At 39.6% G+C, this 25,503-nt stretch overlaps 1 non-coding gene across 1 annotated transcript; it reads left to right on the top strand.

The window, feature by feature from the left end:
* Positions 1-444: 444 nt before the first annotated feature.
* Positions 445-551, top strand: LOC144458189 (U6 spliceosomal RNA). Its single transcript, XR_013487749.1, has one exon. It is a non-coding gene; the product is annotated as a U6 spliceosomal RNA (small nuclear RNA).
* The last annotated feature ends 24,952 nt before the right edge of the window (positions 552-25,503 follow it).

Raw genomic sequence — 25,503 nt, forward strand, 5'->3', positions numbered from 1 at the left:
CACTTTTTAAAAATTACATTATATTTTTTTCAATGACCAAAAATCAATTTTCTCTCCTAAGCACCCCTACCATTGAAGAAAGAAAAAAAAAAGACAAAGCCCTTGTAGGAAATACTCATAGTCCAGCAAAACAAATTCTCACATTAGCCATGTCCAAATGTGTCATTCTGCACTATGAGTCTATCACCTCTCAGGTAGGAAGTAGGCAGCTTTTTCCATCATTGGTTCTCTGGAAAACTGGCTGGTCATTGGGTTGATCAGAGTTCTTACAGTTGGCATGTTTTCTGTACTCAATTTTAATGGAATCTCTCTCTCTCTCTCTCTCTCTCTCTCTCTCTCTCTCTCTCTCTCTCTCTCTTCACACACACACACACACACACACACACACACACACACACTGCCCCATTTCAAGCAGCCTGGAGTGATTCTTTTTCTAATCCATTGGTAAAACATTGAGGAGCACTCACACTGAAATTAAAACAACCAGGAGCAGATTAGACTGATCCCAGTGCAAGGATGACCCACAAATATGTGAAATGCTCCATATTTTTCATTGGGGGAGGGGGTGAAAGAGAATAAATGCTTGTTAATTTAAAAAAAAAGCAAAACACTGAATTGAGCCTTATGGAAGAATGAGATAAGCCCACTTCATTGGACTTTAAAATGTCACTGACACATGACTTCATGTACAGGGAGCAAGGGGAACCCCCAGAGTAGAGCACATTTATTGTGCTTTTGGCATGGCAAGCAGAAGGCCACCCTCATTCTGATAATGAATTAGCTTCTGAATAACATCCTCTTTCTGGCATCAACACTTCAAGGATCTATGACTTTGTCAACATGGGCACTGCCTCCATCAATACAAACCTCACTTCTCCCCATCCCCAATACTCAGTAGCTGGCCTGTGATAACCCTAACCTCTTCCTGCCCCAATTCATCACTCCACAGTCAGCCTGCTGATGAACCTCCCAGGATACAGCAAACAGAACCAAGACCTATAGATATAGATACAGATACAGATATAGGTATTATAGATACATACATACATGTATGTATATGTGTATGCATATGTATATATGTTTATCTCCATGGGGTCAGCTAGGTGGCCTGTTCAGCTTCCTGAGTTCAAATCTAGCCACAGATACTTACTAGCTGTGTGACCCTGGGTAAGTCATTTAATCCTGCTTGCCTCAGGTTTTTCATCTATCAAATGAGCTGGAGAAGGAAATGGCAAACCACTCCAGTATCTTTGCCAAGAAAACCCCAAATGGAGTCACGAAGAGTCAGACATGATTGAAAATGACTAAACAACAGCAACAAAAACACATATACTTATGTAATCAGACAGATAGATAGACATATGGTTAGTAACCCTACAGGCCTGTATTTGAAGCCCTTTCAGCATGGCAGGACATTGCAGTGCTCCTGTTCTGTTGACCTCTCTTTGGAAAACTAAAGTCTCTTCCAGTAATGACTTCTCTAGGACCTGTCCCCCTGCAGTGTCCACCTCCCTCATGCCTATTTTGTTTTTTGAAGGTCCCAAGCTGCCTCCTCAAGGCGCAGTAGATCCCAGAGTTCCAATGGTCCAATCATCTCATGCGATGAGGTGGCCTTACTCCTTACCAAGTCATATCTGACCTTGTCACTCCCCTATCTGCTCAAGCAATTCCATTCCATTCTGTCTCCTCCAAAAGACTGCCTCCTCTATCATCCCTACTCTTTCTGTCTAATGGTTCCTTCCCTACTGCATACAAACATGTCCTTGTCTCCCTCATCCTGAAAAATCTCCTTACTTGATCCTTCTGTCCCTGCTAGCTCTTGTCCCCTATCTTTTCTGCCCTTTATGGCTCAACTCCCTGAAAAGGTCATCTATAATGGGTGCCTCCACTTCTTCTCCATTAACTCACTTATAACTGACCCCTTAGAATCCAGCTTCCAAACTCAGCATTCCACCAAAACTGTTCTCTCTAAAGTTACCAATGATTTCTCAGTTCCCAAAATCAATAGCATTTTCTCAGTCCTCAGTCTCTTTGACCTCTCTGCGGCCTTTGCTCATCACCTTCAGGATCCCTTTGACAGTCTCTAAGTTTTCAGGATACCCCCCCTTCCCCCATTCACCTCATCTCTCTCTGACCACTCTTCCTCCATTTCCTTTGCTGGATCCTCCTCCACATCATGCCCCCTAACCCCAAGGCTCTGCCTGGCCTCTGCTCTTCTCCCTCTAGACTACTTCACTTGGTGATCACATCAGCTCCCATAAATTCAACTATTATCTTGACAGTAATTATTCTCAGACCTACCTTTCCTGACCCAAACTGTCTGATGACCTCCAATATCCAGTCTCCAACTGCCTTTCAGACACTCTGGAACTAGATATCCAGTGGGCATCTGAAACGCAACATGTCCAAAACAGAACTCATTATCTTTCCCCACCCCAACTTCCCTATTGCTGTAGAGGGCACCACCTTCCTCTCAGGCTCCCAATTTAGAAGTCATCCAGGACTCCTAATTCTCTCTCACCCCCATATCCAAGGTGTTTCCATGGCCTGTTGATTTCACCTCTGCAACATCTCTCGTAAACACCCTCTCTTCTGTGACACTGACTCTACTTTGGTGCAGACCCTCATCTCCTCACATCTGGACTGCTGCAGTAACTGCTGGGGGGGGGGGGTCTGCCTGCTTCAGTCTCTCCCCACTCCAGTTCATCCTCCATTCAGACACCAAAATGATTTTCCGAAGCACAGATCTGATCACTCAGTAAACTCCAGCGGCTCCCTATGACCTCCAGATCAAATGCAAAATTCTTTGTTTGTCATTCAAAGCCTTACATAATCTGTCCCTTCCTACCTTTCCAGTCTTCTTAGACCTACCTCCCTGAAAGTACCTTGCAATCCAATGACACTGGTTTCTTGGTTGTTCCATCTCCCAACTCTGAGTGTGTTTATTGGCTCTTCTCCTTGCCTAGGACTCCCTCCTAGCTCATCTCCAATTCCTGGCTTCCCTGGCTTCCTACAAGTCTCACCTTCTGTAAGACATCTTTGTATCCTCAGCACTCAGCACATTTCCTGGCATACCATAAATGCTTGTTTATGCTTGCTGAGTGATTGTCATTTTCATGGAATTTTAAGATTTCAAAGGTACTTTACAGACATTGCCTACATGGTCCCTTCCCTAATCCTGGGTAAGAAGTAATATTATCATTTTTTGTTGTTCAGTATTGTCCTGAATGTCCTTTGGGACCCAATGGGCCATAGCACACCAGGCCCTTCTATCCTCCACTATCTCTCAAAGTCTGTCCAGCCTCATGTTCATTGACAGTTACATCTCCAAATCATCCTTTGCTATCCCCTTTGCCTTTTGCCTTCAATCTTTTCCAACATCAGGGTCTTTTCCAATGAGTCCTGTCATCTCATTACATGGCCAAAGTATTTCAGCTGTAGCTTCAGTATTTGACCTTCCAGTATTATCATTATTCCCTTTTTTATTGGGGGGGGGGGTTGAAACTAAGTCTGTGGGAGGTTAAGTGACTTGCCCAGAATTAGGGTAAACAGCTGCTAACAAGTGAATGTCAAAATCAGAGTGTTTAAACCCTGTTCTTCCTGAGTCCAGACCTTTTGGGAAGACATCACCATGCTCTTTCTCTCCTAGTGCTAACAAAAAGAATAACAACAGTAGCAATAACAATATGATAATAGCTTGCATTTGTATTTAAGGATTGCAGAGTACTTTACAAGCAAATTATCTCATTTGATCCTCATAACCATTCTATTTTCCCCCATTTTCAGATGAAAAAAGTTAAGGCAAATGGAAGATAAGTGACTTGCCATGGGTCACATAGCTGTGAAGTGACTGAGGCTGAATTTGAACACCAGTCTGGTCCATTACCTTCATATATTTTTATTCATTATTGCTTTGAGATACTTGAGCCTCAAAGTGATCTTCCTAAAACATAAGTCTCAGCATGTCAACCCCCTATTCAATGAATTGTAGAGCTTCTTATTACCTCCAGGATCAAGTATGAAGTCTTTGGTGTGTCTTTTAAGGTCCTCCAAAACCTGGCCCCTTCTTACCTTTCTAGTTTTACCTTCTATCACCACCCCAGTAGCTGTGATTCAGTGACACTAGCCTCCTTGCTGTTCCTCAAAAAGGCACTCCATCTGTTGACTCCTGGCATTTTTATAACAATAACAACAATTATAGCTAGCATTTATATAGCACCTACTAAGTGCCAGGCACTGTGCTAAATGCCTTACAAATATTATCTCATTTGATCTTAACAATAAGCCTGTGAAATGGGTGTTATATATTATCCCCATTTGACAGTTCAGGAAATGAAGTAAATAGGGTCAAGTGATTTGCCCAGGCTCACTCACCCAGTCAGTGTTTGAGGCCCTATTTGAACTCAGATCTTCCTGACTCTAGGACCACTTAACTGCCCTTTTTTCACTGGCCATCCCCCAGGCCTAGAATGCTCTCCCTCCTCATATTTGCCTCCTGGCTTCCCTGGCTTCCTTCAAGTCCCAGCTGAAATTCCATTTTCTACAGGAAGCCTTTCCCAATCCTTCTTCCTTCTAGTGTCTTCCCTCTGTTGATTATTTTCTAATTATCCTGGATATAGCTTGTTTGTATGCAATTGTTGGCATGATGTCTTCCCCATTAGATTGTGAGAGCCTTAAAAGCAAGGATCGTTTTTGTATTCTCAGCACTTGGCACAGAGCCAGGCACATAGTAGGTGCTTAATGTTTATTGATCTGACTCCACTTATTTCTAAATCCCTTTGAGTTTCTGCTTTTCAACTTTATCACTCAAACTGCTCTCTTGAAAGTAAAAAAAAAAATGATCTCTGAATTGCCAAATCTTTGCTCAGTATTTATTTTTATTAACTTCTCTGCAGCCGTTGACATGATTGAACACCCTTCTTCCTGGATACTCTCTTCCCTTGGCTCTCTTCCTAGCTATTTTTTGTCTCCTTTACTGGATCATTATCTATGTTTTATCCTTTTATTCTGAGTGTATCCCAAGGCTCTCTCTTGACCTTCCCTCTCTACTTTCTTTCTTGGAAAGCTCAACACCTCTGATTGGTTCCAATTATTTTTCCCCTAAAGCTACACGTACACACACACACACACACACACACACACACACACTCCAAATTCCCTATTACTATCAAGGGCACAACCACCTTTCTAGGCTTGGCTCCTTCCTGATGATATGGTTTCTCTCACTACCCTTTCCCATACTGGTCACTGTCTTTCAGATGCACCCTCTCTCGCCCAGTTCTCTAGTTTCAGTGAAATACTACCTGCTCCTCATCCCCACTTCCAGAGGCCAACTGGACCATTTTCATGAAGCAACTTTCTATCTTTTGAGTTTTCTTTCTCCTATCCACTCCAGGTTCTGGTCATTGTCTCCCAGAATATTCTCCTTCCTTCCTCGATGAATTCAGGTCTGAATCATAGTCTTTCTCTCCTCCCCATCTCTTGTCCTTATGCTAAAGCAGATTCCTCATCCTATCATCGATCATACCTTACCACCCTGGATACCTCATACATCTGCGCCTTTGCTCCTTTGTGTACAGGAATTCAGGAATAGAGCTGGAGGGAATCATTAAACTATGCTGATGGGATCTACTACAAATTGTTTGTGATCTAATAAGAACCTGGCCCTCCCTGTAATGAGACAAACATTCTGTTCCTCCCTTACAAATCTCCACTCACCACAGCATCTGTCCCAAACCTTCTTTTCTTTCTTAACCTTTCCGTTGTATCCCATTTCCTGACTCTTTCAAGTAAGAACTCTGACTCTTTATTTCACTAAAAAAAACCCTGAGATCATGTCATTTACTGAGAAATTCTCTTCATCTCACATTATTCCGACACCAACCCCCACTATCCCTTACTTTATTCTGGTCTCCTTGTCAAAGATAGTCACTGTCAATGTGATATTGATAGTGCACACTATCAATGCACCCTTGATCCCATCCCATCTTGTCTTCTCCAACAGATTGGCCCTTCCATCATCCCCACACATTCCACTGTTTTCGATCTCTCCCTCTCCACTCGTTCCTTCCCTCCTGACTACAAATATGTCTGTGTCTCCCCCATACTCAAAAAGTACTCACTTGATTCCATCCATCCCCACTAACTATCTTCCTATATCTCTTCTATCATTTGTGACTAAAATCCTTGAGAAAGCAGTTACTTCCATAAGTCCAAATGAAAAAGACTCATTATGATTTACAGATGAGGCAATGATTGAACTTCATTCCTGAAGTAAGTCTGTAGCTCTATCTTCTGCAATGCCAATGTAGCATTCTTCTATTGTGTGCCTGTGGCCCTTAAATCTGCATGGGCAGTGTACTTTCCTTGCCTTTTCTATGTCCCATACACAAGAGGGTGCTCCAGAGTCATCTTCCAAGGAAGCAACCCCTGTAGAAATGCAGCCTGGGAACAGCGTCTGTAGCTTCTTCAGCCACAGCTACAGAAGACTTGTAGAGGAAAGTACTTGTCACCAAAGTCCTTGGCTCTGTCCAATGGTTCCACATCAGAGATCGATAAGATTTTATCAGTGGAAATAACATTAAAGAAGAAGCATCACTACTGTCTGCACCTTTCCCTTAAACTGGCAGCTGAAACCTGCTCAGTATGTTGTCTTCCTTCCATTAGAAAGTGAACTCCTGGAGAACAGGGACTATCTTACTCTTCTGTTTGCACCTCCAGTACTTAGCAGAGTGCCTTGCATATAATAAGTGCTTAACAAATGTTTCATTCATTCATTTGGGTTTTTTGTAAATTTTTATTCATTTTAAACTTAAATACAAAATGGGAAAAGGAAAAAAAAGAACATTGCCATGTACACAGTAGAACACAAGAGGATTCAACATAAAACAATAAACTTTCATTTCAAGAAAACCTATATGATAAATACTACACACTATTTTCAAAGCTACCCAGGTTTTCTTTGCTTCCTTGTAGGATTTTTTGTTGTTGTTGTTGTTCTCTGCTGTGCATTTTTTACTTTATTTTTTCTCCCCCCTCCCCAAAGAAGACCAAAATTAAACACACACATACACACACACATACATATACACTCATACACATATATGTAAAACCATACCATGTGTATTTCCACTTGTCATCTGTATCTCTGAAGGTAGATGGTGTCTTCCTTCATATGCCCAAGCCTTTCCATGTTTTTCTAAATCAACTAGCTTAGCATTTCCTACACCACAGCAATATTTCAACATAATCACATCCTATCTGAGAGATTATCTGTGAAAGTCCCTCCCCCAATGTTCTGTATTACTTTTATTCTTGGCTACATTGATTTGATTTATACAATAAATTTTTAATGTAAAATAATCGAAGTTATCCATTTCACACTTTAACAATGCTCTCACCTTATAATATAGTTTAAGGTCTGATACTGGTGACTCCTTCCTTTACATCTTTTCCCCCTAGTTTCTTTGCAATTTCTGACATTTTGTTCTTCCAAATGAACTTTGTTATTATTTTTTCTAACTCAGTAAAATAATTTTTAATAATTTAATTGAGATGGCATTAGCTAGGTAAAATTGTCATTTTTTAATATTAGCTTTACCTATCCATGAACTATAACTATTACTCCAATTATTTAAATCTGATTTTATTTGTACAAAAGGTGTTTTATGTTTATGTTCATGTAGTTCCTGTGTGTGCTTTGGCAGATATACTCTCAGGTATTTTATACTGTCTAGTTATTTTAAATGGTCTAAGACAATATTGGATAATATTGATGACACAGTGCAGTTTTCCTATTTTTCTCTTTTAATTATAAATGTATAATTTATTTATGTAAATATATAATGTTTAAATATATAATTACATTATAAAGCTATTTTAGCTTTATCTGAGATCATGATTACTACCCCTGATTTTTCTACATGATAAATTATACTCTAGCCCTTTATTTTATCTTTGTATGTCTCATTTTTATTGCTTCCTGAAAGCAACATATTTTGAATTCAGACTAAGCCAAAATTATTTGTTGTCTATTTCCTTCCTTCCTATTTTTCCTCACTATCTTTTTCACTCTTTTTACCCTATCCCTCTTCACTCCTCTAATTTACTTCTACCCACTACCTTGCCTTCCTATTCCTTAACCTACCCACACCTCCAAGAGTCCCTCCCTTATCCTCTCCCCTACCCTATCCCCTCACCCTCTCATTTCTTTCTGAATTTAGAAGACTTTTATTGATATATGTTGTTCTACATATATATGTTGTTTCTTCTAGATATATATGTTGTTCCCTTTTTAACTCATTCTCAATGAGTTAAAATATACATTTTTTTCCATTCAGAATCATCCTTAACTTTTCTGGGTAAGTTACCCTTGGTCATAACCCCAGCTGTTTTGCTCTACAAAATATATTAGTCCAATATCTACTGTCTTTCAGTGTAGTAGCTGCTAGATCTTGTGTAATCCTTATTGCAGCTCCATGATATTTAAATCTTTTTTTTTCTTGTTACTTCCAATATTTTCTCCTTAACTTGGGACCTTTGAAACTTGGCTATGATATTCCTGTAATTCCTCCTGGGATCTCTTTCAGGTGGTAATTGGTGGATTTTTTTCTATTTCTACTTCACCTTCTTGCTCTAGAACATCAGGGTAATTTTCCTTGATAATTTCTTGTAACATTGTATCCAGATTCTTTTTTTTGACCATACCTTTCAGGTAGTCTGACTATTTTTATATTGTCTCTCCTTGATCTGTCTCCCAGATCAGTTGTTTTTCTGATGAGATGTTTCACATTCTCTTCTTTTTTTCATTCTTTTGGTTTTGTTTTATTATTTCTTGGTGTCTTAGAACATCAATTCTAGTTTTCAAGGAATTATTTTCTTCCTTAAGTTTTTGATTCTCTATTACTAGTTGGTTGACTTTCTTTTCATATTTTTCTTGGATTACTCTTACCTTTTTTTCTCTAATTCTTCCTTGATCTCTCTTATGTGATGTTTGAAGTCCTGTTTAAGTTCTTCCAAGAACTCTTTATGGGCTTGGAACCATTTAACATTTCTCACTGAAAAAAAAAAAAAGAGTGGCTTTTTTGGCTCCATTATCTTCCTCTGAATATGAACCTAGATCTTCTCCATCCCCACAGTAGCCATCTATGGTTGGATTCTTTCTCCATTACTTATTTTTTTGTTTCATTTTATTTTAGCAGCTATTATTATAATCAAGCTCTAGTCTCAAGCTGTGGGGAATGATGCTCCAGGCCTCACGTTCTTCTTGCTGTTATTTTCTGAGCTCATTGTAGTAGGGTTTAGCCTTAGTCATTCCTCTGCACCCCTAGGCCGCAGCTAGGGCTCCCAGCCATGGTGTCCTGCAAATGCTCTTGCTCCCTGTGGTCCTTCTGGTGGCTGCAAACTACAGCTGCCCTCTCTACCCTAGAACAGAAACCAGGGACTCTGCTCTCCTGCAAGTGCCCACAGCCAGCAGGGTCCCTGCCCCTCTGCTACTGCACTCACCAGGTGTGTGCTAACTCCTCCCTGGCAGCCTCAGCATGGGACATATCTGGTCAGCACAGCTGTACTTGGAGTCCCTGGAGAGTGGAAGGTCCTGGACTTCTGCTTCCAGGAGCCAAGATCAGGCGGAGTAAAAGGGTAGTCGCTCTCACCCTCCCCTGTCAACCTCTGAAAACCCAGAAAATATCACCCCAGAAAAAACCCTGGAACAGCTGAACCAGAAGAAAGACAGGGAACAGCAGAACAGTAGTCCAGCCTCACGTTAGCACACCAGAAGGAGATTCTGGCGCATCAATATTCTACAGCAAAATACCAGCAAATAGATTACAGCAACTTATCAAAAGAATAATATACTATGAGCAGGTAGGATTTATACCAGGAATGCAAGGTTGGTTCAGTATTAGGAAAACTATCAGCATCATTGAACATATCAACACCAAAACCAACAGAAACCACATGATCATCTCAATAGATGCAGAAAAAGCTTCTGACAAAATACAACACCCATTCCTATTAAAAACACTAGAAAGCATAGGTATAAATGGAGTCTTCCTTAAAATAATAAATAGCATCTATCTAAAACCTTCAGCAAGCATCATATGTAATGGGGACAGGCTAGAAGCATTTCCAATAAGATCAGGGGTGAAACAAGGATATCCATTATCACCACTGTTATTCAGGATTGTACTGGAAACCTTAGCTTTAGCAATAAGAGGAGAAAAAAGAAATTGAAGGTATTAGAATAGGCAAAGAAGAAACAAAGCTATAACTCTCTGCAGATGACATGATGATATACTTAGAGAATCCTAGAAAATCAACTAAAAAAACTACTTGAAATAATAACCAAATTTAGCAAAGTTGCAGGCTATAAAATAAACCCACATAAATCATCAGCATTTCTATATATTACCAACAAAGCCCAACAGCAAGAGATAGAAAGAAAAATTCCATTTAAACTTACCGTAGACATGATAAAATATTTAGGAGTCTACCTCCCAAAACAAACCCAGGAACTCTATGAACACAATTACAAAAAACTTTTCACACAAATAAAGTCAGACATAAATTAATGGAAAAACCATCAGTTGCTCATGGGTAGGCTGAGCTAATATAATAAAAATGACAATTCTACCTAAGCTAATTTACTTATTCAGTGCCATACCAATCAAACTGCCAAAAATTATTTTATAGAGTTAGAAAAAATAATAACAAGATTCATTTGGAAGAAGAAAAGGTCCAGAATGACAAGGGAACTAATGAAAAGAAACACAGGGTTAGGTGGCCTAGCCATTTCAAATCTTGAATTGTATTATAAAGCAGCAAGCATCAAAACTGCTTGGTAATAGTTAAGAAACAGAGTGGTGGATCAGTGGAATAGGTTAAATATGCAAAACACAGTAGTCAATGACTATAGTAATCTCATTATTTGATAAACCCAAAGACCCCTGCTTCTGGGATAAGAACCCACTCTTTGAAAAAAACTGCTGGGAAAACCGGAAAAGAGTATGGCAGAAACTAGGCATAGACTAAAATATCACACCATATACCAAAATAAAGTCAAAATGGGTTCATGATCTAGATCTAAAGGCTGACACTATAAGCAAACTGGGAGAGCAAGGAATAGTTTACCTATCAGATCTATGGAGAACAGAAGAATTCATGACCAAACAGGAGATAGAGAATGTTACAAAAAGCAAAATGGATAATTTTGATTACATTAAATTGAGAAGTTTTTCACAAACAAAACCAGTGCAACCAAGATTAGAAGGAAGGTAGAAAATTGGGAAAGAATTTTTACAACCAGTCTCTCTGATAAGGACCTCATTTCTAAAATATATAGAGAACTTAGTCAAATTTATAAGACTACAAGCCATTCCCCAATTGATAAATGGTCAAAGGATATGAACAGACAGTTCTCAGATGAAGAAATTAAAGCCATCTATATTCATATGAAAAAATGCTCTAAATCAAAACAACTCTGAGGTACCACACCACACCTATCATCAGATTGGCCAACATGACAAAACAGGAAAATGATAAATGTTGGAGAAGATGTGGGAAAATAGGAACACTAATGCATTATTGGTGGAGTTGTGAAATGATTCAACCATTTTGGAGAACAATTTGGAACTATACCCAAAGGGCTACAAAAATGTGCATACCCTTTGATCCAGCAATAGCACTTCTAGGGCTATATCCCAAAGAGATCATACAAATGGGAAAAGGACCCACATGTATAAAAATATTCATAGCATCTCTTTTTGTGGTGACAAAGAATTGGAAATTGAGAGGATGCCCATCAATTGGGGAATGGCTGAGCAAGTTGTGGTATATGAATGTAATGGAATACTATTGTGCTGTAAGAAATGATGAACAGGCTGACTTCAGAAAAACCTGGAAAGACTTGTATGGTCTGATGCTGAGTGAAGTGAGCAGAACCAAGAGAAAGTTGTACACAATAACAGCCACATTGTGCGATGACTAATATTGATAAATTCAACCCTTCCCAGCAATACAAGGATCTAAGATATCTCCAGAGGCCTCGTGATGGAAAATGCTATCTGCATCCAAAGAAAGAACTATGGAAGTTGAATTGCTCTTTTTTTCTCTTCTGTTGAGTTTTGTTACCACTTTCTGATGGTTCCTCATATTGGTTTTAATTTTTACTTGCAACACCACTAATATGAAAATATGTTTAATAGGAATGTAAATGTATAGCCTATATCAGATTGTGTGCCATCTTGGGGAGTGTGGCAAGGAGAAAGGGGGAGAAAATCTTTAAACTCAAAAGCATATGGAAGTTATTATTGATAAATCAAAATAAACTAATTAAACTTAAAAAAGAAAAAAAGAGAATGGAAGGTCATTCAGTCTTCTCCTACTCAGCTGTCTGACCCCCCACACTGTCCCTGAGGTGAAAATTACTGAAGCTAGCTGCCTCAACCCAGCTGTCCCCAAGGTTTGTTTGTTGACTCCTGGGGTCTTCTCAAGTTGTCCTTAGAGGACAACTGCCTTACCATGACTTTTGATTATTTTTGCTGCTCTACATTCACTCTAAGACATTGTTCTGTATTTTTTCATGGAGTAAATTTGGAGAGCCTAAAGCTTTTCTGACCTACTCTACCATCTTCCCAGAATCTTCCCCTCATTCATTCATTTGTTCATGAGAGTGGCTCCTTATTCCACTTGAGGAGAAATCTTTGGTCCCTTTTGCAGCTGAACTATCTCTTCTCTTTCTGGAATAATTATCTTCCTTCCTCTCCTTGCTGCCAGCTTGAATTTAGGGGTGACCCTTTGCTCATCGGAGGCCTCCCATCCTGTTAAATAACTCCTCAGGAGGTAGTACATAGGTCCCTTCCCAAATACTATCTCTTACTGTCATGGTCTCATGCATCTTTGAATGATCCACTAGAGCAGACAATTCCTAGAGTACAAAATGGGAAATTTTCTGATCAGTTTCTTGGCAATCTTCCAGTTCTCAACTTTTTCTTTCCAGGGCCCTGAAAATGTCCTTATTTGTCATCTCTGGGGCTACTCTACAAGTTTTAGTTCAAAAGCATAGTTTTTAAACATCTGACAATATTTAAGAATCAATGAACAACTTTGTGATGGACTGATCTGGCCAACACATAACCACACTAAACAGCAGTAGTAACAAAGGTTTAACAAGCAGTTATCAATAAGACAAACATTACAGTTACATTTGCCTTATGTATCAAACAGGCCATTGCACAACAGTTTTCACTTTGACATCATCAAGTAATAAGGATTACAATTCATAACAATAGATGGGGGTGGTAGTAAGTACAGGGGAAACTGATTCACAAATAAGATAATTTTGAAAAATACAATTGCAAAATAAAATGAAAAGAATCCAAAAAGGAACACAGAAATAAAAGAGCATTCAAAACAAAGGAACTCCAAATGATACCTTCAATGAGAGAGAAAACTAAATAAAATTTAACATGAAATAAAGTATACTTCAACAGAAAATTGCATTTCAAAAACTAAGGGAAAAAGAAAAAATGCAGGAAATCTAAATTAAAAAAATATTTAGTATACAGTAATCTTCCTAAAAGTAGTTAATATTAGGCTAAATTTAACTCTAAACTCGATCTTACAAATAATGAACAAGAGTAATGAAAAATAAAATTCAAAGTCAATATTAGAGTTCTTGTCATGCTGGCATAAAACATGAAGGAGTAATATTGCAGGAAATTCCACTTCAGAGAAACAGGAGAATGATCAAAGTGGAGCTAAAAACAGCAATAGTTATTTTAGGATGAGACTTCCAGCTTTGGACTGATGGAAGTCTCTGTGCCTGGATCAGAATGTGCCCATCTCTTGAGCTCTTTAACGCTTCTTCCTCCCTCTCTCATCAAGGAGTGGAGGAAAACCCAAAGGTCTCTCTCTGGTACAAAACTGCCTAATCTGCTTGGATATAATGAGAGTAACTTGTGAGGGGTTTAGTCTAGGGTAAAGGTCCCAATTCCACTAGTGGCCCTTCTCTGCACATGGAAAGAAAACTTCAAGATACAAACTGCAAACACAATTGACAAAATGCTCTGAGCCCCCAGGCAATCTTGACTGGTTTTTGTCCTAGTCAGTTGAAATTTGTGTAATACGTTATGCACAGGTTTTATTTCTCTCACACATTAAAGCAAAACAGCAACTCAAAATGCAATTGAAGTTATCTTTTTACAGCAAACTATTGTTTAAAATGTAAATAACTAGTAAATAGCCAATAACCCATTAGTGATGACCTTTGCCACCCAATTGCAATTAGAGAGAAAGAGAAAGAGAGAGAGAGAGAGAGAGAGAGAGAGAGAGAGAGAGAGAGAGAGAGTGTGTACCAGAGAGTGGAATAGATTCACCATTGTTCTCTCCTTTTTCTCTAAGAAGCCAGAATTCAGCCACCCTCCTCATTCAGTTCTTTTAATAAGCTGATCTGTGGGACTGGGAAACGGAGAGCCTTCTGTCACTCTCACATGCATCTCATTTGCCAGTGGCCAGTCTTCTCTCCTGTCCCTTTCCAGAGAGCTTTTTTTCAAACTACTGCCCTCTAATTCTCCAGAGCTGGGCCTTTAGCAAGCCTGGGCCCTCTCCCAAAGCAAGCTAATACAAGCCTAGCCAAGAGGACTGTTCAAAACTTTTCCACAGAGGTTATCCTCTAGATAAGGTCTTTCCATTGACTACCATCTCTTTCTTCTTAGCAAGTAGATACCTGCCTCCTCCTTGACAGTCTCTAAGTTTTCAGGATACTCCTCCTCCCCCCATTCACCTCCTCTCTCTCTGACCACTCCTCCTCCGTCTCCTTTGCTGGATCCTCCTCCACATCATGCCCCCTAACCACAGTATCACCCAGGGCTCTGCCCGGCCTCTGCTCTTCTCCCTCTAGACTATTTCACTTGGTGATCATATCAGCTCCCATAAATTCAACTATTATCTTGATAGTAATGATTCTCAGACCTACTTTTCCTGCTCCAAACTCTCTGCTGACCTTCAATCTCTCATCTCCAACTGCCTTTCAGACATTCTGGAACGAGATGTCCAGTGGGCATCTGAAACGCAACATGTCCAAAACAGAACTCATTATCTTTCCCCACCTCAACTTCCCTATTGCTGTAGAGGGCAGCACCATCCTCCAGCCTGCCTCAGGCTTACAACCTAGGAGTCACTGGGGACTCCTCACTCTCTCACTCTCCATATCAAAGCTGTTGCCAACAAAGCCTTTCCATTTCATCTCTGCAAATCCCCTTCTCTCCTCTGACACTGCCCCCACCCTGGTGCAGACTCTCATCACCTCATGCCTGGACTATTGTAATAGCCTGCTGGGAGGGGGTCTGCCTGACACGTATCTCTCTCCACTTCAGTCTATCCTCCATTCAGACACCAAAGTGACTTCCTTAAAGTGCAGATCTTATCATGTCATCCCCATTCCTCTGGTCAATAAACTCTCTTGGCTCCCTATTACCTCCAGGATCTAATATAAAATGCTCTGCTTGGCGTCCAAAGCCTTTCATAATCTACTCCTCCCAACACACATACCTTTTCAGTCTTCTAACACTTTACTCCCCAAATGTACTCCTGGATCCAGTGACACTGGTCAACTGATTGTACCATGAATAAGGCACTCCATCTCTGGGCCTTCTCTCTAGTTGTCCCCCATGCCTGTGTAAGGGACAACGTATCAGGCTCCCACAATTTCAGATAACCTTTGACATCTTATAGCATCAGCAAAGAAGTTACATTGTTTTAACAAGCTTGCAAAATCTTGCAACAACAGGAAAACAGAGGAAAAGAGCAGCCAATGAGAAAGGCCCTAGTCTCTGAAAATAGACTGCAAAGTTTCAGCTTTTCAGTCCAGAGGCCAGAACGGGTTTCAACAGACCCTAAGTAGGACAAAGGACACAGGCTTCTTGAACTGCACATGCTTAACTAGCTAATATAATATTAACTGACACACCCCACATAAAATTAGAGCCTCATTAACAAATCAAATGGAATGCTGTGTTTTTCTGTATTCAGAAGTTCTGGGCAGATCCCTTGCATCATTTTTTTAGCACTATAATGTTCTATTTTGCTTTGCTTTAATTTGAAAATTTAATTTAATTTTTGTTTTAATTTGTGCTGACCTCATTATTGTATGCCTGTGGAACCTGGGCAGTATGCCAGTACCATGCCAGGAAACTTAGTTGCTTCCATTTGAATTGTCTTAGGAAGATTCTGAAGATCACCTGGCAGGATGAGATACCAGAAACTGAGGTCCTTTCTCAAGCTAAACTGCCAAGCATTCAAACTCTGTTTCAGAGAGCACAACTCTGATGGGCTGGCCATGTTGTTCAAATGGCAAAAAGGCTATTTTATGGAGAACCCACATAGGGCAAGCATTCACATGGTGGTCAGAAAAAGTGATACAAGGACATTCTCAAGCTCTCTCTTAAGAACTTTGGAACTGATTGTGTGACATGGAAGACACTGACTGTCACAAGACTGCCCAGCATGGTGTACCCACGTAAGAAAAGGGGCTGTGCTGTATGAGCAAAGCAGAGTTGAAGTAGCCCAAAAGAAATGCAAGATGCACAAATTTAGAGAATCCACCCCAAATGTTAATATGGACAATTTGTGCCCAACCTGCATTCTGACCTTGCATTGGTCTGATCAGCCACAGTTGGACACATTGTAACTTGACTCTAAAGAGTGATATCATTTTGGTCATCTTTGAGAATGAAGGACAACAACCAATCAATCTTATGATAGGCTTACAACTCTTAAGTTGTTTCTATAATCTTATATTTAAGATCAGTGTGTTTTCCTTACATAGGAAACATAATATTTTCTTTTGTTGGCTTTTGCGTCTTTTTTCCCAGACTGGTTTTCTTTGCAGTATATATTTTATTCTGAAGTCTCACTTCAGAAAGATTCACCACCATGGATTCATTTTTTAAAAAAAATTCTGATTATTATTTCTGCTGAGAAGGCCATACATTCTACCATTTGTTCTTCTCTCAAGATTATGGTTTTTCTTGAACTATTCTGGAATATACTTCTATAGCTTCACTCTCTTTTGGAAATCCGCAGGGTTCTGTTTCATTAAGTGGTAATTCAATTTCCTTTGTCTTGCATTATTTCTTCAGAGAAGTGTGAAATCTCTTGGATGTCTTGGTAGTCACCTCCCCTTCTAATTTTAGTATCTTCTCTCCTGATTTAGATGCTTGTGCTATAGGGCTTGTGTTTTTGTGGGGTTTTTTTGGTTTGTTTTTTACTGAATTGTCTTCCCGTGTGGGACAGAGACCATCTACCCAAATTAAAAACCAGAGTCTTGACAAAAGTTTGCAAAAAGGAGGAATCTCTTTATTGACTTTCTCGAGAAAGGGCACTCCCATGCTGCGTAAGCTGCCTCAAGAGTGCGGGTGCTCTTTGTTTAAGGCAAGATTACATAGACCCTAATGCAGCAGCCCAACCTAACCCTCTTCCCGTCGGCTCACTGGCTGAGCCTCAAGTGTACAATCTATTCATGTAAAAACTACCCCAGTAACAGAGAGAACAAAGAGGTATAGAAATTATGTTAGCATGTTCCCCTTTTCAGGGACTCACAGTTTCAGCAGCCTTTTACCCAAGGTCATGTAACTAGCTAGAGGATGAGATGGGATGCTCTTATGGCTCAGGAATTTCTGCTGACCCTATCTAAGAGTAAGGGAGGGAGAAGGCTAGGGGAGGGGGTCTTGTATTCTGAGGGGTCTTCACTTAGTGTTGGAATACATGTACCACTCAAAAGCAGCAATACCAGAACCATTAACAAGAACTAATGACCCTTTGAGGAGGCTTCACTTCTGAGAGATCATCTCTCACACTTCCTCTTTACATCTTTGGTGTTTTCTACCTTCCCCCCCTCTTTTTTCCCCACATCACTCACTTTCTGACTCCTCCACCTTGAATGGTGGATTTACTCTTGGGCCTAGACCTCAAAGCTGTCTCAGCCTTCTCATACAGACTTTTCAAGGGTCATTTTCTGAGGGAACAGAACTCTCTCAAAGTGTATTCTAATCCCCTTTCTTTTCTTCAGGTCCAGTGTATCTCCTCCTGCCTTTCAGCCTTCAGACAATTTGGGCTGCACCTATTTGTCAAAGGGTTGTTCATTTAGAAAAGAGATTAAGAACCTTTTTCTCATGAGGGTCTCTGTCTGAGATCTTTTGTGGCATCTGGAACAATATTTTTAATTTCAGTTATTTCCCATCTAAATCTTGGAGCTAAGAAAGATCAGAGTATTTTGGACTTGCTTTGCACTTAAGTCTATACTTACTGAGAAAAACAAGGTTATGTAACCTAAAAAACCTTTGTTTAATTGTACTTTTTTGTATATATGTGTATATTCTGTGTATATGTAAAATTTACAGGGTTTATTTTAAAGGCCATAAGCTGAGCCCCTGTCCCAGTTTCCCCATTTCTCTAGTTTCCTGGGTGGGCTAAGTCTGCCACTAAATCTGCTACATTTTCTGAGACTGGGGTAGAGTGGAGTGGCTGTACCCAGCAGAACCCCAAAAACCTTGAGGTTCTCTAACCTAGGGTAGAAGGAAAGCATTGTTCTCTCTCTCTCTCTCTCTCTCTCTCTCTCTTCTCTCTCTCTCTCTCTGTGTCACACATACAACAGACATTGCTTGTTACAACAGGACACTGGAGTAAGGACAGGAACATCATGTAACAGCAGAGATTGTAGTGGCAGATAAATTTCTAAGCCAGTACATAGCACAAGCCCAAGCCTATGAGTTAGATAATACTCTTGCTCTGTAGCTTAGAGGCTGCTGAGGGGCCAGGGAGTGGTGAGTGGGAACATGAAAGACTCTCCACTGTTAATTTATAAGGCTGTTATCTTGTTGAGGGTTTTGCTTTCTTGTCCTGTGGAAACAGCTGTAATTTTCCATGTCTAGTGCATGATTCCTTTGTGGGTTGTTTGTTGTTGTTTGAGAGTTAGTGGGAACTGGGAAAAATGCCTGATGCTAAATCTTGTTGGTCACATTCTCAATTAATTTTCTGTAATTGGAACTCTACAAAATGAAATGGCCATTGAGCACTGTGTCACTTGAAATAATGCCAAGGATGTTTTAATTTTCCTCTGTAAAGGAGATCTTTGTATTGTTTACTGAGGGGAGGGGTAGGATAGTATAAAGCAAAAGGAAAGGGAGTTCAGGTGAAGAATGCCAATGTTGCAGAGGATAGTGGTTAGCAAAGCTTTATTGCTGCTCACAGGGAGATTGGGAAAACAGTTCTCAGTGGGAAGTAGTATGGGCTTGTGACCCCCATTGACCTACTATCCAAAGGGGACCACAAAGGTGATGGCTTAAATGTGCAATGGGATGGGTACTCCAGTGAAAGGCTCAAACTTATGTAGAATCTTTAGATAAAGAGATGACATGGTACTGTCATATCACCAGGTGGACAAGACAGTAGAGTGGGGTAGGCTACTGGAATGATGGCATGAAGGGCATCCCATGAGGGATGAGGGGCAGGGAACTAGCAGGCTTAATTCCAACTGTGCCACAGCAAAAAAAAAAAAAAAGTATATGGGGGCAATACTCAGTCTCTGGGTCAGTTAAGCCTTAGCACATATGCATCATAACCTGTTCGGGGGGCTGGTGTCAAACCAGGTAAACTGGATTTCACCGGCTCACAGCTAGGTGATCTCTAAGGTACCTTCAAACTCCGAGATTCTGTGAAATCATATCCCCTGCAATATATCTGTGGCATAAGAACTACCCATAATAATGTAGCCAATTTTAGCATATTTAGTCTTTAAGAAAAATGTGAATACTATTCCTCAGTACAGTGTTACAAAAGGATGATGGTACTAAACTTGTATGTTTTCATTTTTAGATAGCCTCAGTTTTGCTTCATGAAAGCTCTGATGAGGGGAGTACAGGAAAACCTGGAGTTAGGGGTATATAAAGAAGTAGGCCTGGAAAAAGGAACTGAGGCAACAAATTGAGAGCTTCCATTATAGAGTAAATGGGTTATTAGTGGGCCAGCTGAGAAGCCACCATTGGTAATCTCAGGACCTAACATGATCATGTTTATATCACCAGGAATGTTAAGGTGGTGGCTTGAGGAGTGGTTTAAGGACAGCAAGGAGGAACAATTTGGGGGGTGACTGGTTTGTGGGTGGAAGCAATATAAGTGGCTGTGCTTTGCAGTGGGAGAGTCATTTATGGGCACATTCATTTGTTATGGAAGAACAATTTGGGTGCTGTATTCATAAAAGCATAGGTCCAGAACAAGTACAATTATCATTTGGTTATACTGTGACCCGATTAGCCCACACCTAGAGTACTGGGACCAGTTCTGGGTGCCATCATTTAAAAAGGACATTGATAAGTTGGAAGTAATCAGGATGGCCAAGGAATCTGAAACTATGCCATATGGGGACTGCAGGAAGGGATGCAAATATTTAGCTAGAAAGGCAATCTCTATGTACAGTGGAGAAAACTCTGGACTTCAAGTCAGGTAAACTAGAGTGTGAATCCCACAACAGATATTTACTAGCTGTGTGAATCCTAACAAGTCAGCTAAACCTTCTGGGCTTCAGCTGCTTCCTCATAAAAACGAACAGGCTGGACTTGATGACCTCTAAAGTCTTCTAATCTTTTGAAATCTATGAAATATGTAAACCCACTTACAGATAACGGAATTTTACAAGAGAAAACTTACTAGATCAAGAGATTTAATGCCTGTCCCATCTAATTTGTTACATGTACAAGTATCTTATAGTACTCTTGAAAAAAGTTCTATCTGTGTTTACATTTGTTGGAGTAGAGTGAAAATTTCTCAATTTGGCTCCCCTGTCTAGCTGCAAACACTTTTGGACTGAGTCAGATAATCAGAACTGAGTGTGACTGATTCCTGTCTATATACCTCCTTCAAATAACCACAGCCTGAAGCAGATTAAAATATGATAAATAATGGAAAATGTGGGACTTCTGCTTCCAGAAGCCAAGATGGCAGAGTAAAAAGGTAGTCACTCTCACCCTCCCCCTATCAACCTCTGAAAACCTAGAAAATATCACCCCAGAAAAAAAAAAACCCTGGAACAGCTGAACTAGAAGAAACACAGGGAACAGCAGTGCAACAGCCCAGCAAACGGATCTCCCAGTGCCTCAGCAAAAATAAGGGAAGCAGCACTACAAAGGGTCCCAGGAGGATAAGCACCCTGCAGCATTCATCTGAAAGGAGCTGAAGAAAGCAACCTAGAATCTTCCTAAAGTCCCAGCCTTGCTGATTCCAACCCAACACCAGGTAAGCTGTCAGAACCCTACAGCCTCCAACTGTCAACCAGGAAGAGATTCTGAAGCCCAGGTGGTAGAGCAGGCAAACACCAACACCCGGATCTCTGAGTGCCTCAATGAGGGAGAGGGAAGTGGTGGAAACCAGCTCAGAAAACCACCAGGTGCCTCGGCATTCTACAGCACAGGAATCTCCCAGTGCATTAGCAGAAATGAGGGAGGCAGCACTGCAAGGGGCCCCAGATAAAGACCCTGCAGCACCCATCTAAAAGGAGCTAAAGAAAGCTAAAGGAAAGGAAAAGCAGGCAACCTAGAATTGCCTGAAAGTTCCAGCCTTGCTGATTCCAGCCCAACACCAGGTAAGCTGCCAGAACCCTACAGACTCTAATCGCCAACATAAGAGTCCCCAGCACACAAAGCCAGTGACCAAGACCTAGGCTCCCAACATGAGAAGCCTGGGTCAGTCCCCTCTGTTCCCCAGCAGGAGAGCTCAGTCTTTTTAAAAAGGCCAGGGAATAAAGAAACACCATGAGTAAAAAGAAACATACCATAGATTCATATTATGAGAAGAGTGAAGATCAAGAAAGAAATTCTGAAGAGGACAACATTGTCAACAAACCCACATCTGCAACGTCAAAAGGAAATATGAACTGGTCTGAAACCAAAAACCCTTCTTAGAAGAGCTCAAGAAGGATTTTAAAAGTCAAATGAGAGAGGTAGAAGAGTCCTTAAAAAATACACTTAGCCAACTGGAAAAAAAGCACACTGAAGAAAACAAGCCCCTAAAAAACACAATTGTCCAACTGAAGAAGGAAGTACAAAAACTAACAGAAGAAAACAATCTGTTAAAAACTAGAATTGGAAAAATGAAAACCAATGACTCTATGAGAGAGGAAGAATCAGTCAAACAGAAAAAAAAATGAAAATATATATGAAAATGTAAAAATACCTCATCAGTAAAACAACCGACCTGGAAAATCAATTCAGGAGAGACAATTCAAAAATTGTTGGACTACCTGAAAATCATGATGGAAAAAAGAGCCTGGACAACATCTTTCAGGAAATCATAATGGAAAACTGCCCTGAAGTCCTAGAACCAGAAGGTAAAATAACCATAGAAAGAATACACTGCTCACCACCTGAAAGAGATCCCAAATTGACAATGCCAAGGAATGTTACAGCACAATTCCAAAATTACCAGATGAAAGAGAAGGTGCTGCAAGCAGCCAGAGAGAAGCAATTTAAATAACATGGAGCCATAGTCAGGATTACACAGGACCTTGCATCGTCTACATTAAAAGATCACGGGGCATGGAACATGATATTCCTTCAGGCAAAAGAGCTTGGATTGCAGCCAAGGATCAACTACCCTCCAAAAATGAGCATGATTTTTCAAGGGAGGAGATGGATATTCAACAAAATAGGGGACATCCAAACCTTCCTGATATAAAGACCAGAGCTGAACAAAAAATTTGGTCGTCAAGTACAAGATTCAAGAAAGACATGAAAAGGTAAATGGGACAGAAAGATACAATATGTTGTTAATAAGGGCAAACTGTTTACATTCCTACAAGGGAAGATGACACTTGAACCTCTTGAGAACTGTATTGTTATTACACCAAGTTAAAGGAGTATACATAAAGTGGGTGGTTATTAGTTGAGTTTGATGTAATGACAAAAAAAAATAATCAAGTGAGTTAAATGGATCCAAGAAAGTGGATTAGTCTGATCTTAGAAAATGTACTGAAAAAGGAGGAAGCAGACAAGGGTAAATTACATTACATGAAAAGACAGAAAATCCTATTACAGCAGAGGGAAAGACGGGAGGGAGATGAGCATTGTTTGAACCTTACTCTCATCAGATTTGGCTCAAGAAGGGAATAACATAGCCAGTTAGGTATGGAAATCTAACTTGCCCTATAGGTAGTAGGAGGGAAAAGGGAAAAGAAAAGGAAGGGGGGAGATAGAAGGGAGGGAAGAAGCAGTAAGGGTAAAGGGGAAAAAAAGGGAAAGGGATAATAAAAGGGAGTTGGGACTGAGGGAGGCTGTGGTCAAAAGCAAAACGCTAGTGAGGGAGGTAAGGAGAAATGAGAAAGAAAAGCATAAACGGGGGGGAAGGATGGAGAAAAAGACACAGATAGTAATCATAACTGTGAATGTGAATGGGATGAACTCTCCCATAAAATGGAAATGGATTGCAGAATAGATTAAAAACCATAGTCCTACAATATGTTGTTTACAGGAAACGCATTTGAAAAAGAGTGACACATACAGGGTAAAGGTAAATGGCTGGAGCAGAATATATTATGCTTCAGCTGAAGTAAAAAAAAGCAGGGGTTAGCATCCTGATCTCAGACAAAGCAAGAGCAAAATAGATCTAATCAAAGAGATAAGGAAGGAAACTACATCTGCTAAAAGGCACCAGAGACAATGAAGTAATTAATTACTAAATATATATGCACCAAATGGTATAGCATCCAAATTCTTAGAGGAGAAGTTCAGGGAGTTATAGGAAGAAATAGACAGCAAAACTATACTAGTGGGGGACCTCAACTTCCCCTTCTCTGTACTAGGTAAATCTAGCCACAAAATAAACAAGAAAGAAGTTAAGGAAGTGAATAGAACATTAGAAAAGTTAGGTATGATAGACCTTTGGAGAAAACGGAATGGGGATAGAAAGGAATACACTTTTTCCTCGGCAGTACATGGCACATACACAAAAAGTGACCATGTACTAGGGCATAAAAACCTCACAATCCAATGCTGTAAGGAAGGAATATTAAATGCATCCTTTTCAGATCATGATGCAATAAAAATTATATGTAATAAAGGGCCATGGGAAGATAGACTAAAAAATAATTGGAAATCAAATAATCTAATCCTAAAAAAAGTGAATGGGTCAAACAACAAATCATAGAAACAATCAATAATTTCATTCAAGAGAATGATAATAATGAGACAACATACCAAAACTTATGGGATGCAGCGAAAGCAGTTCTTAGGGGAAGTTTTATATCTCTAAATGCTTACACAAATAAAATAGAAAAAGAGGACATCAGTGAATTGGGCATACAACTGAAAAAACTAGAAAAACAACAAATTAAAAATCCTTAATTAAACACCAAATTAGAAATACTGAAAAACAAAGGAGAGATTAATAACATTGAAATTAAGAAAACTATCAAGAGGCAGCCAGGTGGCACAATGGATAGAGCACTGGCCCTGAAGTCAGCAGGACCTGAGTCAAATCTGGCCTCAGACCAAACACTTGACACTTACCAGCTGTGTGACCTTGGGTAAGTCACTTAATCCCAATTACCTAAGAAAAAAAAAGAAAACTATCAAACTAATAAATAAAACTAAGATCTGGTTTTATGAAAAAAAATAGATAAACCTTTGGTTAATTTAATTTAAAAAAAAAAGAGAAGAAAACCAAATTACCAGTATCAAAAATAAAAAGGGTGAATCCACCACCAAGGAGAAGGAAATTAAAACGATAATTAGGAACTATTTTGCCCAACTATACGCCAATAAATTTGACAATCTTAGTAAAATGGATGAATATTTACAAAAATATAAGTTGCACAAATAAACAGAAGAGGAAGTAAAATACGTAAATAACCCCATTTCAGGAAAATACATTGAATAAGCCATTGATGCTTAGCAAAAAATCTCCAGGGCCAGATGGATTTACAAGTGAATTCTATGAGACATTTAAAGAACAATTGATTCCAATATTAAATAGACTATATGGGAAAATAGGTGAAGAAGGAGTCTTACCAAATTCTTTTTATGATACAAATATGGTACTCATACCTAAACCAAGAAAAGTCAAATCAGAGAAAGAAAATTATAGACCAATTTCCCTAATGAATATAGATGCCAAAATTTTAAATAACATATTAGTAAATACATTACAACAACTTATTACAAGAATACTACACTATGACAAGGTCAGATTTGTACCAGGAATGCAGGGCTGGTTCAATATTAGGAAAACTATCAATATCATTGATCATATCAACAAAAAACCCAAAAGGAACCACATGATCATCTCAATAGATGCAGAAAAAGCTTCTGACAAAATACAACACCCATTACTATGAAAAACACTAGCGAGCATAGGAATAAATGGAGTCTTCCTTAAAATAATAAATAGCATCTACCTAAAGCCTTCAACAAGCATAATATGTAATGAGGACAGGCTAGAAGCATTTCCAATGAGATC

This window comes from Phascolarctos cinereus, unplaced genomic scaffold, assembly GCF_003287225.1.
Source record: "Phascolarctos cinereus isolate Bilbo 61053 unplaced genomic scaffold, phaCin_HiC Scaffold_6;HRSCAF=336, whole genome shotgun sequence".
In the NCBI taxonomy this organism is placed as follows: Eukaryota; Metazoa; Chordata; class Mammalia; order Diprotodontia; family Phascolarctidae; genus Phascolarctos; species Phascolarctos cinereus.